This window comes from Pyxicephalus adspersus, chromosome 9 (genome assembly GCF_032062135.1).
Source record: "Pyxicephalus adspersus chromosome 9, UCB_Pads_2.0, whole genome shotgun sequence".
In the NCBI taxonomy this organism is placed as follows: Eukaryota; Metazoa; Chordata; class Amphibia; order Anura; family Pyxicephalidae; genus Pyxicephalus; species Pyxicephalus adspersus.
Genome location: NC_092866.1, coordinates 1,563,260 through 1,581,069, shown reverse-complemented (window position 1 = coordinate 1,581,069; position 17,810 = coordinate 1,563,260). Strand labels below are relative to the sequence as shown.

General features: G+C 39.7%; 1 protein-coding gene and 1 long non-coding RNA gene across 3 annotated transcripts in view; one reads left to right on the top strand and one right to left on the bottom strand.

Moving 5' to 3' along the window:
• Positions 1 to 17,810, bottom strand: part of LOC140337606 (uncharacterized) — a 135,204-nt gene that overhangs the window by 13,587 nt on the left and 103,807 nt on the right. The gene's annotated exons all lie outside the window — the stretch shown is intronic.
• BANP (BTG3 associated nuclear protein) overlaps positions 1 to 17,810 on the top strand; it is a 210,087-nt gene that overhangs the window by 188,193 nt on the left and 4,084 nt on the right. The gene's annotated exons all lie outside the window — the stretch shown is intronic.

The following is a 17,810-nucleotide window of genomic DNA, read 5'->3' as shown; positions in this document are numbered from 1 at the left end:
GAAAATGATGCTTTCTTTTCTGAACCGGCATGTACTTAGAGCTACGTTACAGCTGTCAGAATGGACTGCAAATTTATTAGGGGGTTCAGAGTTACCTCACCTATGCAGCCCTGCAGATTACAAGGCAACAATTATCTCAAAATAGATTTCCCTCTACAAAACTCCAGGGTTAAATGTCATCAATGTAAAATGTCAGAAGCCCCACATAAATCTGTGCTCTGGCCTCGGCCTTTGAATGGGTTACTGCTGTGATAAAAACAATTCCTTGTTGCATCTTTGGAGAGATTTCCTTCAAAATGCATCTTCTGCAGGGATTTAAAATATCATTATGAGACATAGCCTGCCATAAGTGAAACTGAATATGTAGTTTCTTTGTCTAAAATCTATTATAAGCCCCGGAGACTAATAAAGGCAATCATAGAAGAGACCTAATGTATCCTCATCCCGCCACGTGGTGCCGTTCTATCTTCCCATCTTAATGTTTCCATCACAGAGAAAAATAGTGATAATTTTATTCCCCCATCTATTCTCTCTACACTTCTCTCACCTTGCCCAACCGTGTGTAACCCCCCCCCCCCCCCCTCACACACAGCCGTTTTAACCTAATTATTGCAAGAGAGTTGGCAGAATATGTGATGAAATCAGTCAGGAAGTATTTCCATCTGTAGAGGAGAGTCCCTGCACTGCACAGACACAGGTGACCAATGCAGACCGCCAAATCTATACGTATATCTGGATCCCAACACCGCACATAATACACAGCGTCCAAACTAATGCTGATAAGGTTCCCATCACCCATCAGCTGTTGGGAATGGAACTTCTTAAAAATAGATTTTCACTGTCATTAATATATCACCTCATGCAAGAAAAAAAAACGTTTTTTTTGTAATTTAGGAAAGGATAAAGCAAATCTTCAGTTATGTTGCATTCCTGACATTATAGGGGGTTGGAAGGGACTACAGAGGGTTTGTAATGTACTGGAATGTCAGCTCCTCTGTCCAGGAAGTGATGGGACTCAGCTCAATGTCCTCTGTACAGCACTGTGGTATATGTCAGAGCTATATAAATGTACTTAGAGTGTCAGCTCCTCTGTACAGAGACTGATAGGACTGGCTCAGTGTTCTCTGTACAGCACTGCGGTATATGTCAGAGCTATTTAAATGTATAATAATAGTGTGTGACTGTGGGGGGACATTAGAGTGTCAGCTCCTCTGTACAGAGACTGATATTTGTGTAGTCTGGGTATAATGCACCCCTGGTGGACAAGCTGGAGTAAATGTGTTTGCTTTTTTAGTAAGTGTCTGTGAATGTGGAGTGTGAGAGGGAATGCTGGGAGTTGTCAGACTGCCGAATTGTTTTGGATCTGGGCCTCGGCCATAAGATTGAGAGTTCCCACCGGCTCAGACATTGCAGTGACTCATCTACAAGTAGCCTAAAGTGACTCATTCTCCCAAAGTGTTATCTAAATACAAGAGACGCACACAGGGACAGAGAGGCCAGGCATCGCCCCAATTTCCTTTACTAGAAGATTCACCAGCTTTTATCTCCTGCAGGGATCACTTTATGAAGATGGTTTTATCAAGCTTGTATTTGTTTTATGTTGTGATGGCAGGAAGTGGAAATCAAAGCAAATGTTCTCAAAATAATGACTGTTTATAAACTGTTTGAGGATGGAAGGAAGATGGCTCTTCACCGATACCTCTTGTTCCAAACGTCTTCAGATTTTATTAGTAAATGATTCATCTGCCTAGCAAATTAATATCTACTCTTTTACTAAAAAGATGGGAGAGGTCAGGATGTGTGATTTGTCCATCTATACATATGTGCTGTAATGGGTACCTGTCACCTACCTGACTGGTACAACTAGATATGGAGAACCTACGATCTGGTATATGGTATAGGTAGATGGAAGAAGACTGGCACATATATAATATAGTATTTATAGTCATCAGTGCAAGTACCAAGCCTCCTGCTCCAGCTGGCTCATAGATTGAACTGTTCATCTATATTCTTTGTTATAATAGACATCATGGCAGACCCGGGGGCCTGCACAGAAAACAGAAACTAGTAAGCAGTTGTAGTATACAAGAGATCTGACATCAGATTCTATGAAATTTTGAATCTGCTGCAGAGCAAAACAAATTGATTGACTGTATCCTTGTGCTTACAGACTTATATGTTATTACCTATTTTATCCACTAGAGGTGCACCTACCACATTGTTAAAGTACAGCATACCACAATGCACAAAAAATTGTGCAACACATAGCAGTTTGCTGCCATTAGGAATGGATGGTGACCCAGTGTACTGACATGTCTTATGTGTAGCTGCATGTTGTGTTAACAAGCATAGTTGCACAACATATTGGAAGGCACAGGCCTTAAGCCGATCATGTTGAAGCCAGACAGTCATTATTAGAATCCTGACTCCGCCTGTCTGATATAAGGAGGGATGCATTAAATGTTGGACATCCCTCTGCTGTTAAAAGGTATTATTGAATTCGGACACATGCAGTGATATACAGCCCTGGGCACATATCTTATCTTCCTCAATCCCATGATGTAATGGCAACAATCAGCTTTATACTCCAGAGATTGGGCAGCTAATTACACATCATAAGGATAGCGAGCCATCACCCTGCCATTCGCTCTTTCTTGTCTGATAGGAACTACAGCCAATAACCTAATTCTTTGCAGTAAACCTGCAGATCCTCTATTAACCCTTTCATCTCTGAAACTGCATCTTGGCCTAAGCCTGAACCCTTCCCTGTCCTTGGATCTTGGCCATTAATCCTTCCCTATCTGATTCATACAAGCATGGATTCCCCTATGTTAACCTTTCCGTCAACATTAAAGAGAACAGGTAAGAGAGGACTCACCTGCACAGGTATGTATGCAGCTACAGTATCTGGGAGTGTTTGTGGTCTATTCACATAACAATAACACTTCAGTAATGTGGCAACACACATATGTTTGTGCATTGTGTTGTCATTTGTTTTGGTGGCACCCGATCCATGCACCATGCTGAGGTACTTACATTGCACTTCACTACTAAAAATGGTTTGTTGAGCTTTGTTGGTGCTTAAAACATATGCCAGTGTGTTACCACAACAGTGTAAATGAGCCCTTGTATCTTACTGTAATCTTAATAGCCTTTATGCGCCAACTGGCATCATGCTGTATATATCACCTATAAAGAATGTCTTGTTGTCAGGAACACCTCAGATATGGGTGTATGAAGTTCTTCTTGTGTAATGTAGTGTATCTTGCTGTAACTTGCAGGTTCTCCTTGAGCAGTGTATTTGACACGGTGCTACCCTGTTTCCCCGATTATAAGGCACTCTCTTATATTTTTTGAAATGCCAAAATATGCCCTGGGTCTTATTTTCAGGGGATGTCTTATTTTTCCATGAAGAAGACTACAGTACACATTTATTGTTGAAAGTCACTCATGATCACTCATGTTCCATTGATTGTCCCCTTTTAATCACTTATGTGCCGTTCATATTCCCCTTCTGATCACTCTATGCAATGATTGTCCCCTTCTGATCACTATGAAATGATTGTCCCCTTCTGATCACTCTATGCCATTGATTGTCCCCTTCTGATCACTCCATGCCATTGATTATCCCCTTCTGATCACTCTATGCAATGATTATCCCCTTCTGATCACTCTATGCAATGATTGTCCCCTTCTGATCACTATGAAATGATTGTCCCCTTCTGATCACTTACCCGTAATTAAGTGCAGGGATCTCCGTTAGTGCAGGGATCAACAGCTTGCTTCCTTGTTCAGTGCAGGCTTTTTACTTTCAGTTTGGCTCAGGAATAGACACGCCCTGCAGGCAGCATCAGAGACACACACGCTGCAGCCAGCATAAAGGACACACACGCTGCAGCCAGCATAAAGGACACACACGCAGGATCAGATATCTGGAGCTGTCTTATAAACGGGTGCGTGTCTTATTTTAATTATTTTTTTAAAAATCCGGGGTGGCTTACTTAATGGGGATGTCCTAAAATCGGGGAAACACGGTAATTGCCGCTGGATTCTCGCACCCCTGATGGTTGTCGGGCAGTTGGCACTGCAACAGCTCAATATGGCATAACATTGGAAAATGAACAAAGCTTTGCTTAATAGAATGTTGCAGAATATTTGAAGCACAACATGCAGCTATTAAGGATTGAGGATTGCCCATTATCTGAAAATTTCTTTATGTTTCCCGAGAGGTGTTGTGTAAGAAACCATCATGGTATGGCACTGCTGAATCATACCAGAGGAATATCATCAATTACAATTTGTATTTTATATTATAATACTCATAGCATAGCATCAGCCATCACCCTAAAAACTAGTGGTAGAATACAGTGTTGCTATCTTCAGTTCCTTCCGTCATTCAGATTTACACTGTATCTGTACAGGAAAGTCAACATATTGTTTTCCTGACCACTTCAATGGATTTTCCAAGAAAATCTTTGATAGAAAAGTAACCTCAAATGACCGGTTCCTTGTGACGTTCCCAATTCTGTCTCCCAGCACTGGACATTTAAGTGAATGCTGCAGCATGCTTAGAACTTTATTACAGGCTTTGTCTCCTCCGACCATTATCACTCCATTCAGAGGTCAGCCATGTCACAGAGCACTCCAGGTCAGACCAGCGAAGGAAGGAAGGAATGAATGATCAAATCCACTTACCAGTTCCCATAGAAAGTGAATTCTGAAACTCAACTATAGGAGTACACACAAATGATGAAACATGGTCAATGAATGTACAAATTCCATCTGAAATAGGAGGCCCAGTGGTTTCTGTATTGTGTAATTCTAATACAGCCCAAGATCCAACGATTTACTATTAAATGATTTCACTTACTGGAAGTTTGCAGAATCCTGGCCTAAACACAGCGCCGACTCATCTCTGAACTTTGGTGGACCAGTAGTAGGTTGTGTGGTACATTTTCAGATCACAAGTCTGTCTTGTGCTGAACTGCCCAACCAAGCATAATAAACATTAATTAGTAGTAAAGGGTTGGGGAAGACTTTTTTATTGCCACAATCCTTGTTACTCTGTGTGGCACATTTATTCACCTTCTGATTGGCTGTCTAGAATGTAAAGAAAAAAAGGAACGATTAAAACTCAGTTTTTTTCCCCTTCCTACAATTGGGGGGATTACCCTTTATTTCCTTAGATACAAGAAGTTGGGGAAATCTCCTTTAGTTGTCACCAGAACAGACATCCCATTGGAAGATTTACCCTCCACTCTCTACGGTTTAGCTCTTCTGACTTATAATATAGATAAAGGAGAATCTTTTGATCCTGTGCAGATCTCTGGTCCATCTATAATGGAGAGATAATTGGGAATATTTTACAGCTCACAAGAGTATTTCATGATGGAATATACACTTCCTGAGGAAGTAACCATTTTCGTCTATTTCTAAGCAACCAATGAGATTCTCCCTTTCATTATCCTCTACTATATTTATGGAGTTTTCATGACAGCTGTTCCCCAATTCAGACAGAGAAGTCTCACCCTGCGTGTATACAGTGTACATTCCAACAAGTCTGCGTTCAGTGAAGTGTGCCAGGCTGCTGGACCTCTATGAAGTGGCAGCACTGTGATCGTGAGCCGGGATGCTCACCGCAGATCACTGCTAGCATCGGCCGCCCTTCGCTGCCCTCGGCTCTTATTACCCCGCTTGCCATACAGCATTCCTTTATGTCTGTGGAAACAACCAGGGGACAACATATAAACAACACTGAAGTGTAACAGTTATTTCTAGAAGTAAATTCATATCCACAGTGGGACAAACTCAACCACACCGTGTACAATGACTTGTTTTCATTTTCTTCATCCACCAGAAAATCTACCCACCAAAACCTCTGCAATCTAAAATGATGAATTCCTCGGATTAGTCATTACGGCTTTCTCTCAGTGGATCCATTGACTTATCCAGCTAGGTGGTCGCCCAGACTGTCCCCGGTCTATAACCTGCTATGACAATTCCAGCCGCAGAATATGTCACTGAAGACCACTTTCTTCTAAATTAACTATATTGTTTCTGTATGAAGAATGTTATCTATTAGTGTAATACTCAGCTAATAAAGGAGACTTCTGGTTTATACCACAAACCCTAACAATACAGAAGTAACACACATACACATGTTATCTGCAGTTTATCAGCTTTTATACTCCGAAGCTGGAGCAGCACATTGAAAAAGACGTGTTTAAAAAAAATGGCATACAAAACTGAAAAAGCTGCCACACGATGACAAACATTCACGGGTACGTAGCAGAAGGTCACATTCCTGCAGACACAAGCATTCTATGTACATACTGTTTATGTACAATAAAAATCGTATCCACTAAACAGCTATCAGATCTCAGACAATGTAGATTGGTTTGCAGTATTCATATTTCTGTAAAATGTCATATACCTGTCTGTACTATATTAGGCTTCATACCTATCCTCGGGGGTTTGGCTATAACGTCTTTGATACATAGTTACATAGTAGGTCAGGTTGAAAAAAGACATAAGTCTATCAAGTTCAACCACAAGGGAAATAAACATATCCCAAATATAAAACCCTATAAGACATAGTTGGTCCAGAGAAAGGCAAAAAAATCCCCGGTACAATTTGCTTCAACGGGAAAAAAAATTCCTTCCTGATTCCATGAGACAATCGGATGTTTCCTGGATCAGCAGTCTCTGTTATCTTTACTATAAATCCTTAATCCCCAGTTATATTCTGTGCTTCTAGATATCATCCAGCTTTTTCCTAAAGCAATCTATAGTAGTTGCTGAAACTCCTTCCTGAGGGAGCTGATTCCACATTTTCACAGACCTTACAGTGAAGAATCCCTTCCTTATCCGGAGCTTAAACTTCTTTTCCTCCAGACGCAAAGAGCGCCCCCTTGTGCTTTGTAATGATCTTACAGTGAATAATGGGGAAGAGAGTTCTCTATATGGACCATTTATATATTTATACAAGGTGATCATATCCCCCCTTATACGTCTCCTCTCAAAGGAGAATAGATTCAGTTCAGCTAATCTCTCCTCATAGCGGAGCTCCTCCATTCCTTTTATTAGTTTAGTTGCCCTTCTCTGTACTCTCTCCAATCCCACAATGTCCTTTTTGTGAACTGGGGCCCAAACCTGGACGGCATATTCCAGATGTGGTCTGACCAATGCTTTGTACAGGGGCAGGATTATGTCTCCATCTCTGCAGTCTATTCATCTTTTATTACAAGAAAGTACTTTACTAGCTTTAGATATTGCAGCTTGGCATTGCATGCTGTTATTAAGTCTATGATCTACCAGAACCCCCAGATCCGTTTCCATTTCTGACTCCCCCAAATGTATTCCCCCTAGACAGTATGAAGCATACATGTTGTTAGCTCCCCAGTTCATAACTTTACATTTATCTATATTAAATGTAATTTGCCATTTGGCTGCCCAATCACACAGTACATCCAGGTCTGCTTGTAGATTATAGACATCCTGTATGGACTTATTTCCATTACATAGTTTGGTGTCATCTGCAAACACAGAAATCCCAAACTCTATATCATTTATAAAGATATTACACAGTAAAGGTCCCAACACTGAATCCTGGGGTACACCACTAATAACCTTAGACCATTCAGAGTATGAATCATTCATTACAACTCTCTGGAGGCGATCTTGAAGCCAGTTCTCTATCCATTTACAGATTGACTTTTCTAAACCTATTGACCCTAACTTGCATATTAACCGTCTGTGGGGTACAGTGTCCAATGCTTTAGCAAAGTCCAAGTACACTATATCAACTGCTACTCCACTGTCTACCTGTTTACTTACTTCATTATAAAAAGAGGGTAAATTTGTTTGAAAACTCCGGTCTTTCCTGAAGCCATGCTGACTATCACTTATAAAATTATTTAGTAGCAGAAACTCCTGTGGCTCTTTATGTGGCTCTTTATCAAACTCTCTAGGACCTTTCCAACTATGGATGTTAAACTAACCGTTCTGTAGTTACCTGGTAATGACTTTGCTCCCTTTTTGAAGATAGGAACCACATTGGCCTTACGCCAATCCATCGGTACCTTGCCAGTGACTAAAGAGTTCCTAAAAATTATAAATAATGGCTTTGAAATAACCAAGCTCAGCTCTTTGAGGACATGTGGATGTAATCCATCAGGTCCTGGTGCTTTGTCAACCATATTTTTCCCAGCTGTTTCTCAATCATATCAATTCTGAGCCATTGTGACACATTTAAGGCAGTGACATTGCTATTATGAATCTGGACTTGAGCTCCGCCATTTTTCTTTGTGTACACAAAGCTAAAAAAAGTGTAGTAAATCTGCCTTTTCTTCACCCCAGTTACCAACCCAGCGACATCCTTTAAGGGGCCTACATGCTCAGATCTAATCTTTTCGCTATTAATATATTTAAAACATTCTTGGGGTTTTCCTTACTTTCCTTTGCAATCTTTTGTTTTGAAGTTTTGCACATTTTATCTCCTGTTATCTTTTGTTATATTCTTTAAAGTTTTAAAGTTTAAAGTTTTCAAATGATGAAGGTGATCCTTCATTTTTATATTTTTGGAATGCCCTTTTCTTGTTCCTTATGGCTTTTTTATTATCAGCTGTGAGCCAACTTATTACCCATTGGAATATATTTTTCAGTGTGCTTTTGTAGAACAGACTTGAAACGTTCCCATTTCTGTTCTGTGTACTTTGAGGACAATATTGTCTCCCAGTCTAAGTCACAGAGAGACGCCCTTAATAATTGAAAATTTGCTCTCTTAAAATTAAATCTTTCCTGTTTTTAGCTCACATTAAATGAAATCATATTATGGTCATTGCTACCCAGATTCTCTTATATTTGCACATTTGTTATAAGCTCTGCATTGTTAGAAAGAACTAGGTCCAGCAGAGTATAATTTCTAGTTGGGGCTTTTATAAACTGTACCAAGAAATATTCTTTACTGTTCCTGTAGTGCCATTACTCAAGTCATTGTCAGGGTAGTTAAAATCTCCCATGATTTTCTTTTTCTTCCTTAGCACTGGGGGGATACAGCCATATCTAAATCACTTTATGGGGATTAGGCATTAAAATAAAATCTTTATCTCCTCCCGGTTTCCTGATATTCAACAATCTTGCATGGCTGGGCCAGGATGACCAAACTCCCCCATGCAGCATTTAGTCCTGGTAGCCCCGGGGTTTCCCAAGATACCCAGCACATCCCAGAATTTTTTTTTTCTTAGAACATTGCAAACAGGCAGGTAAATGAGTTTTATTGCAGAATATATTGCCTATCCTTTTATGCAGTAAAGATCTGCCTGATAGCAAATTTTGCAAGTGGAACTATAGTTCACCACCAATCTCTCTATATGTGGTGGCCATACACCGGTAACTCTTAATAGCAGCATGAGATCTGCTTATGGTAAAATCTCACACCAGATGTCCCGTGCAGGGATTAGCACTATTACTATATAGAAAATGATGTCACTGATAACCAATACAAAATTCTGTCCTGGTTCCTTACTAATTGTTCTTTGTCAGTTTTTATTTTTCCTGTATTTTAGCCTAGTTGTCCTATCCACAACATCTGAACATCTTTAGTTTTTCCATCAGACAGCCGTTCCATTTCAGATATCTTTCAGATATCACGGTCTTGTTTCGGTCTCGCCGTCCTTCGCTTGGTCTTTTCTCTAGGAACAGTCGTAAAAAGGCATTTCATGGAAATTCTGTGACCGTATAACCTCGGCTCTACAACTAGCATATCTTTCTGATCTCGGTGTGGTTGCTTCACCTACTCATAAATACTTGCTTTACAAGTAAAGGGTATCCCTAATTTTTTTTTTTCCATTTTTTCACTTTTAAGCAGCCATCTGCTCCTCTTCAATCTCTTCAGTTAACATTTAGGTCCTTTCATGGTCTCCACTAATGCCAACCTATCAATCTAATTTTATGGAAGGATATGTTTACCCTTTAATTAAATAGGGATTGAAAAGTTCTGTTAACAGCAAAAATAAAAAAGAAACAATAATAATTTCTTGCTGTTAAAATTTTTCCTCCCTATTCAGATGTGTTTAATAAGTTATGGTTGGGATAGGAAGCCTTCCTGCAGTTTAAAATTTCATTTAACCATTGAGTATACAGTAGATAAAGATTTGATGAGATGTCCCTGCACTTCATGGGAGCTTTATGGGAATTCAGCCACTTTCTCCGTCTGAAAATAATGTGTAAATGGGTGTCATAAATGTAATTTATGGCAGTTAGATTTATGTTAAGATAACACTGGGAAATTCACCACCAAGGAACGCAACTTGGGTTAATATTGTCTTTTTTTGCTTTGCTAGCAGAAGTGCAGGAGAGTTACACACAGATGTGTGCAAAATACATCTGTAATTCAATTAAAAACAGCTTTCAATGAGTCATCAAAGGCCATTTTTAATTTTTTGCTTGTAGGTCCAACGCAGACTCTCCTAACCCTCCAATATTTAATTACAAAATTACATTAAAATCCTTTCTTGGGCTCGACATTATTGTTTTCACGGTCTGAGTTAAACCAGCCATCCGTTTGCTACAGATGAGCCTCATGCAATCTCCCACAATTCTGAATATTAATGTTTTAGTGTGGATGCTAAGCAACACTGGGAGCATTAGAGAACGCACTGAACACACATGTAACATGTACATTGAGAGATAATTATTTATTGGTGGTGGTGAGGTTTGCAGGTTTGTCACCTTGGTGTCACATTGTACATAAGACTGCAATGTACCTCAGAGCTCCATGGAACAACATATAGACTCTTCTAGCATGTTAAACCCAACTTAGTACCAAGGCTTCAGACATAATTCCCAAATTAATTTGCTTCGTCTTTTTTCAGGCCACCCATCTGGTTTTGTTCTGTACTAAAATACTCGTCCCTGTCACACTCAACATAATTATTTTGATGATGAAAACCTATTGAAGTATGGCGCACAGGGATCATGCACCGAATCTCGGCAACTAAATGCTTGGTCGCTGTCCAGGCCTGGCTTTTGCCAGAACAAGTGCTGTAAAGATGTAGACCTTTGAAATAAAAATTGTCTAATAGAAAACACAGGCAGACAAAGCACTCTTAAAAAGTTTCTGCGCTCACATAACACATATGTCACCAATCACTACAAAGGGATGATTTCACAAGCGGGAACCATTTTACGTGCTATCAGTAAAGCCCATCCTATTGGCCTCTCTGAACCTTTTACCTTCCCAGTTGAATTTTTGCAGTGATTATTCCAGTGCTTTATACACAAACATATCTATTTTACTGATAAAAAGATTTACTGATAATTATTACTGCGAGAAGCCCATATACTGGCAGACGCATGCTCATGATAACATCTTCTTGTTATGCATACAGAAAATGTAAAAATGAAAACGCTGCTGTCTGCACTCCAGGTCGGATGCAGAAAATGGGTTTTGTTATAATAATTGTGTCATGAACACTGAACTAAAAAATACAGTTTAGCATTTATCTTCCAGAGTTGGCAGTCTTGGCATGTCTCGGCTCCATTTTCAATAATCGTCATCCCTCTCCTGCCTCCTTCCTTCCTTTATTCTCATTATCTTCTGATTAGAAACACAGATGGTTGTGAAATAATTCTCGATGTAAACATGCCTAGCACTGATGTACAATTGTGAAGCCACAAGAAAATCCCACTACTTGTCGTATGCCGGTTGTAATATACAAGCTCTGTGTTTGTTTCTGGAGATATCTGTGGATTACGACGGCGGTGCTTCAGGACGTGGCTGGGGAAATGCCCAACATACGCTTCAACTTCCAATGCTATTAAAGGGAGGAAACAAAATAAAATCTAATACCATTTCTACCCGTCACTTTACCAATCCTGATTGTTTTCTATGGCAACCACTTTCCAGTTCTTATTTCTGTCTACTACAGACTGGAAAGTAAACACACTTCTAGTTGTTTGTCATGCTCAGCACTTTGCCTTCAGTTTTGTCTTTTTGGAAAAATATCCGCATCTACCGAAGTACATAAACACTTCATGGGCCGCATGTGCTGCTGCTAATAAAAGGGATGGAATGGCCCCTCAGTGATTTCTGTCGGGGGTTGTGTGCCGAGTTCACGCTGAGGATCACCATATAAGTGATTTGCAGAGGAGCCTCTCTATCAGGAGCCGGTGCTGTAGATTGGATTTACGTGTTAATAATGAGAGATTTCCCAGACAGTTACACAACAGCTTATAGATTTCATTACGGAGCTTCCTGAGGGAGGAGGAAATCTCACGGACTTATTAATCAGTTTCCTCTTCATTCCTTCATCATCAAGTCACACTGACCTCTGTGTAAAATCCATTCTCCTTCTTCCTGCACATTCTATGTCCTTGTTATTGCAGAAAGTTGCTGGTCACACTACGGGAAAGCTCTGGTGTCTGCGACAGATAATATGACATTTTATCTGCAGTGCATTGTGTTTACAAGCCGCCTATATCTTGACAGATGGAGGTGGTGGCATTCATGAATATGTGGAGTGATCCATATTCCTTGACATTCATACTAATTTATCTGGTCATTTAAATATTGCAATGGTTTGTAGTTTCTGAATATAACCTGTGATATCAGCAGCCTGTTTACCTCCTATGACTAGGCCTTGTAGTGTATTACAATGTACCTCTAGGACCAGTATGGGATAAAATATATTAACTTCCAAGCCAGGTCAGGCTCACATTTAGGGAGGACTTTCCTAACAAAACAAGTCGGTAGACGATGGTGGGTGGCCAGAAATTAAAGCCTTGTAGCAAAATATGCAGAGATTTTTATAACTGGCTTACATGGTAATATTTTATTAAACTCTGCGGCACATTTATGAGTTAAGATGTTGATATGTTGGGTGGAGTATTAGATCTAATTAGATAATAAACTGTTACATCTGGATCTCCGCTAACTATAGTCTTTAATCTATCGCTGGAACAATAAGATTTCCACACCTGACTTCCATAACATTCTACTTTAAGGATTTCGTCCAACTATTTATATTGTGGCCTTGTTCCAGTCTTGTTAGTACCGCCATTTGCCAATAAAAGCAAATCAGTAAATGTACTAAACTTCAATCACAAGTTTAGGCTGCCTCTCTATAAGTAGATGTGATTCATGTGAGTGTACAAAATGCAATGACTTCTGAATCTCCTGAGCCATTGCTTATCAGGACTAGGGACTGGTAAAAAACCCTGATGCCTATTTTAAAGATGTCCACCACTTTAACCTGCAGCAAAGTGGACAATGGAAAGGTGAATTTTAAATGTTTAATGGGTTTGAAAGAAACCTGGAATGCTCATATCAGTGGAGGCGGTTAGCAGGATGCTTCTTTGAAACCTCAGAGCAACTTCATACCCAATGCTGCTGCAACCTCCCACCAAAGGTACAATAATTTGATTCCACCAGGCAAGTCATAAAAGTAGGATAGTGGGGGGTATTTGTGTGATGAGAAGGATTGTCTCATATTGTACCCCAATTATATGCAGTTTGGTTCTATACTGTTATATACCAGACAGCAGGGTGACTAAGACCTTTGCTTCATATTCTGTAGTGGACTCTGGGGACCTGTTGCTCTGTAATTCATTTAATGAAAAACCCTTTCTTTGGAGAAAAAAAATAAATGTATTCCTTCTCATTGCTGTTCTGTGTACCCTGGCCTCCATTTCTGAGTCACTTGCCATTTACTGTTTATCTTAAATGAGTTGCCCCTGTTTAGAGGTGTCGGTGTCCTCCAAGGTAAAATGATTCAGCATCTCCAGAACAGAATGTGATTCATTAGGATATCAGACTTGTGTGTCATAGACAAGCTTTTACCATGGCGCGGTTTGTGTACGAGCCGGAGGTGTGACTAAGAATGCTTTTTTGGCTTCTAGCTCCGGAAAATCCACTTTACAAATGGACTTGGCGTTAGAGGTGGCTGTTTTATTGGACTCTGGTATACAGTTTATGCCACCGCTGAATTCCCATCCTTTTGTTCCTAAATCTTTTTTCCAGTTATTGGTAGGATAAATTACAGACACATAGGCAGAGCACCAATAAATGTATAAAATAGAAATCCTGTCTGTTTATGACTTTATAAAAACATAACTGGATCCAAGAAGTGGTCAGCAACCTCCATAGAAAAACCGGCCTTCATGGAGTTCATTGGCTGAATCTGCACGTTGAGTCATCTGCTTGTTAGATACAACTGGTGACCTATCAGCTTACTGATATCCCTCCATGTGTCCTTATTACTGAATCATCATTACGGTGTTAGCAAGTCATCCTATGTCTTCAATATGGCTGTAATCCAATTAAGGAAAAACCACAAACTTCATTCCTGATAAACAACGTACCATCCATTCATACAGAGTGATGCTTCTAATAACTTATAGCAGGAAATGTCCTCTAAATTGTGTAGGATAGTGATTCAAAGTCTGCAGAGATCATTCACATTGTTTTTTTTTTTAATACCAATCTATTCATTTGTGTATTTGTCTTTGACGGTCCCTTAAAACTCAAATTTAAAATACAAGGCCATGGCCGGAAAACTGTGGACTTCTTACCATAACCCCTATTGCCCACCCATTACAAAACCATGACCCATATTTTAGTTTAGGTATCCTTTCTGTCTATACAGCCTCTGCTCTTGTAGAAAGACTTTCCACAAGGTTTTGGATTTTGGGTTTCTGTTGTGAATTTGGGCATTTGTGAGGCGAGGCACTAACCGGTAGGTGTTGGATGATGTTGGGTACTAAAACAGAAAATATGCCTTCCTCAAGCTGTTACTACAAGGTTGGAGGTATTTAATATTTGTTATAAACTGTAGCACCCAAAGTCAATAATTTCAAGGAGAGTCCACATGCATTTGGGCCATATAGTGCAGTTTTGGTTTTTACAGCCATTATTAATAAACATTTTTATGTTGGGTATGAAGTTGTAAAAGCATACAATAGTATTGTAGCATTGGTTAGCCATTCTGATATGTTTGTGATCATAGAAATAAAAGGAATTGTGGACTGCAGGGCCAGAGGGCTTCACCTTCTTGGACTGAAGGATTACCATTAGCCTTGTGATGGGAACGCTGACATAATTCTGGGTCAAACATTTGCAGAGTTTGATGCTTGGATGCAAATAAAACACTGAGCCGATTGGCTGAAGAAGCAGAGACCAGTGAAGTAAACAGTGAATGAATGTTCTTTTATAATCATTAATAAAGCTGCCATAATATACTTGGTCTTGTATGAGGCTGTCCGCTGGCTTGGAGCCCTTTTCTCAGCAGGTTTGGACACTAGAAATAATCCCTGGACCTTTTCCGGACATTCTAGTCCATCGCATGCGTTCTGTACATATGCGGTAATACATTTCTGTTCATCACAGCACATCCAGCCTGATCTTTTGGGGTTCCGAAGTTGATGGGGTCATAACTGCAGCTGCAGTTGGCAGGAAATGTCTTGGTCCTGGCACGGAGAACCTTAGGTGCTGGAAAAAGTGTAAAATCACTCACATATGTATAATATTGTGCAAAGAGCCACAGAGGATCTGCATAGAATCCAGCAAGCCATAAATAAATACTTTGAATTAATAATGCATTTAGCAAGAAGGCCAGCTGGAAACGGCCCTGACCAAGCTGCCGGCTTAAGACAGAGAACATGTGAAAGAGGAGTAATGTGCCCATTCCACGTATACGTAGAGTCTTTAATGGACACAGCGAAGACCATTACCAGACAAGACGATTCCTTCTTTTCAGCTGGTCTCAAATCCTGGCATGCAAAGAACACCGTATTGGTGTGAATATTCCATCATTAAAATACCTCCTGAGGTGAATACAATGTCAGCATTAACAGAAGGTGCAGGGAAGGCGTCTTGTCCTGTTTGCTTTTACACATCTTCATCTTTCCTTTTCTTTCTTCTCTCTTCACTCTGCATTGCTAACTATTTTTGTTTCAGCCAAAACAGACAGATCACCTCCTTGTACTCTTTTTCTTTTCACCTTCTCACACAGAACCTAATTCTTTTCAGATGCTGTCTAGTGAAAGTGAAGGGAAAACATTGCACATATATTGTGATTCTTTCCACAAGTCAATTTTCCCCAGGCGTACAAAGTTCCTCTGGTTATTTGCAGAGATGCCTCAATGGCCAAGCAAACTCCAGAATAGGAAACCCGGTATACGTTTTATTGGCTCATTGTATCGTAATAATTACTAATTAACTTTTACTATAAAGTGTGGACATATTACAGAGTTGTAAATTAAATAGGGGTTGTAGATGACTAATAATGTACAAGCAATGACACGGGAGAGAAGAGGACCTGGTGCATAGGCACTTACAATCTAAGAAATGTACAGTATACTGCATTGCTGAAATAATATATATATATATATATATATATATATATATATATATATATATATATATATATATATAATATAATAAGCATGCCATGAGGGAAATGTATGAAGCAAATACAATAATCAATCTTTAAGATAAGAAGGCCTTATGAGCTTGTAATCCCAAGCTAAAGCTGCCTCTAAATATTTGATTCAGTCATTTTTAGGGCAAGCTAAAGAACTGCAGATTGATTGGTAATACACATATATCCCTCATGATGAGAGGAAGGAAGTAGAACTTACCTGTAAGCGGTACATATTTTCCAACTTGCCCAATCAGTTGTCCATTGTCCGACATTGGGTGAGCAGCAATGGACATTAGTTAGATTGATCATCATGAGATTTCAAGGTGAGAACAAACTATGTTAGCCTGAAGGTGGAAAATATCTTTAAAATCTGTGTAAGGTTTGTTCTTAATTATAAAAAGGTCTTTACCGGCACCATATGCAGCTTAGATTTAAATATCAATAAGTTAGAATGTTTATAATATGACATCAGTGCGGTTTGGTGTGCACTGTTTGACCTGTGCACATCAATCAAACAGCAATTTGGTACAGTTGTACCAATAGCAGCGTGAAGCAGAGACAGAGGGGCCACTGTTTATCTTATATTAAATATTAGCGTTAGGAATGTTCAGTAGCGACTGAGCACACTATTCCTCTCCAAGCCAAACACATATGGAACTGGCACAGACCTCTGCCTGAGTCAATACAAATGTTTGAACTTTCCACTCCAGGATTGTTTCACACTGCGCTTTAATTGGAGAAATAGTTCAAATCTTTTTCACAATCTGTTGTAGACACTTGTGGTAAGACGATTGTAGGCCGCCTGCCTGATATTGTGGAATGAAATGTCGGTGTTATTCTATGAATGAAGCCGGTGAGCTGCTCGGTTCTTTTAGGCACCTTTTTGAGTGCTGCCATCTGCAGGGGGCACAGAAGAATCTCTAACCCTGTTGCCCCGGAATCCTTTCAATGAAGCCTCCTAGGGGCATTCTAAAAGGCTGCCTGCCTACCTTCCATCAAAAAATTGTACATTAGCCAGAGGCATAAGGAATGACAGGTGTCATTCAGGTTTAGTGTCTGTTTCCAATATAAGATCTTCTTCATAATTCATAATTTCTATGACCAAACATCACAATTATCCATATTATCTAGCATTTATCATTGGAATATTTATTTGTGCCACTGTTCTTTGTATTGGTTTGATTTTCTCACTGAAATGCAATGCCCTCTGGCTGAAGGTTGGAGGCTGGCACTGCAAGAGTTAGGCTTTGGCTTCCCATTTCTGCTGCTCTGTATACACATGCCAATCAATATTTCCTGGCCATTTCTGAAAGCTCAGCGGTTGTCTGCTCCGGAATTCCACCCCTGTAATCATTACTGTGGTATGCCTATTTGGCTGGCATTGAGTAT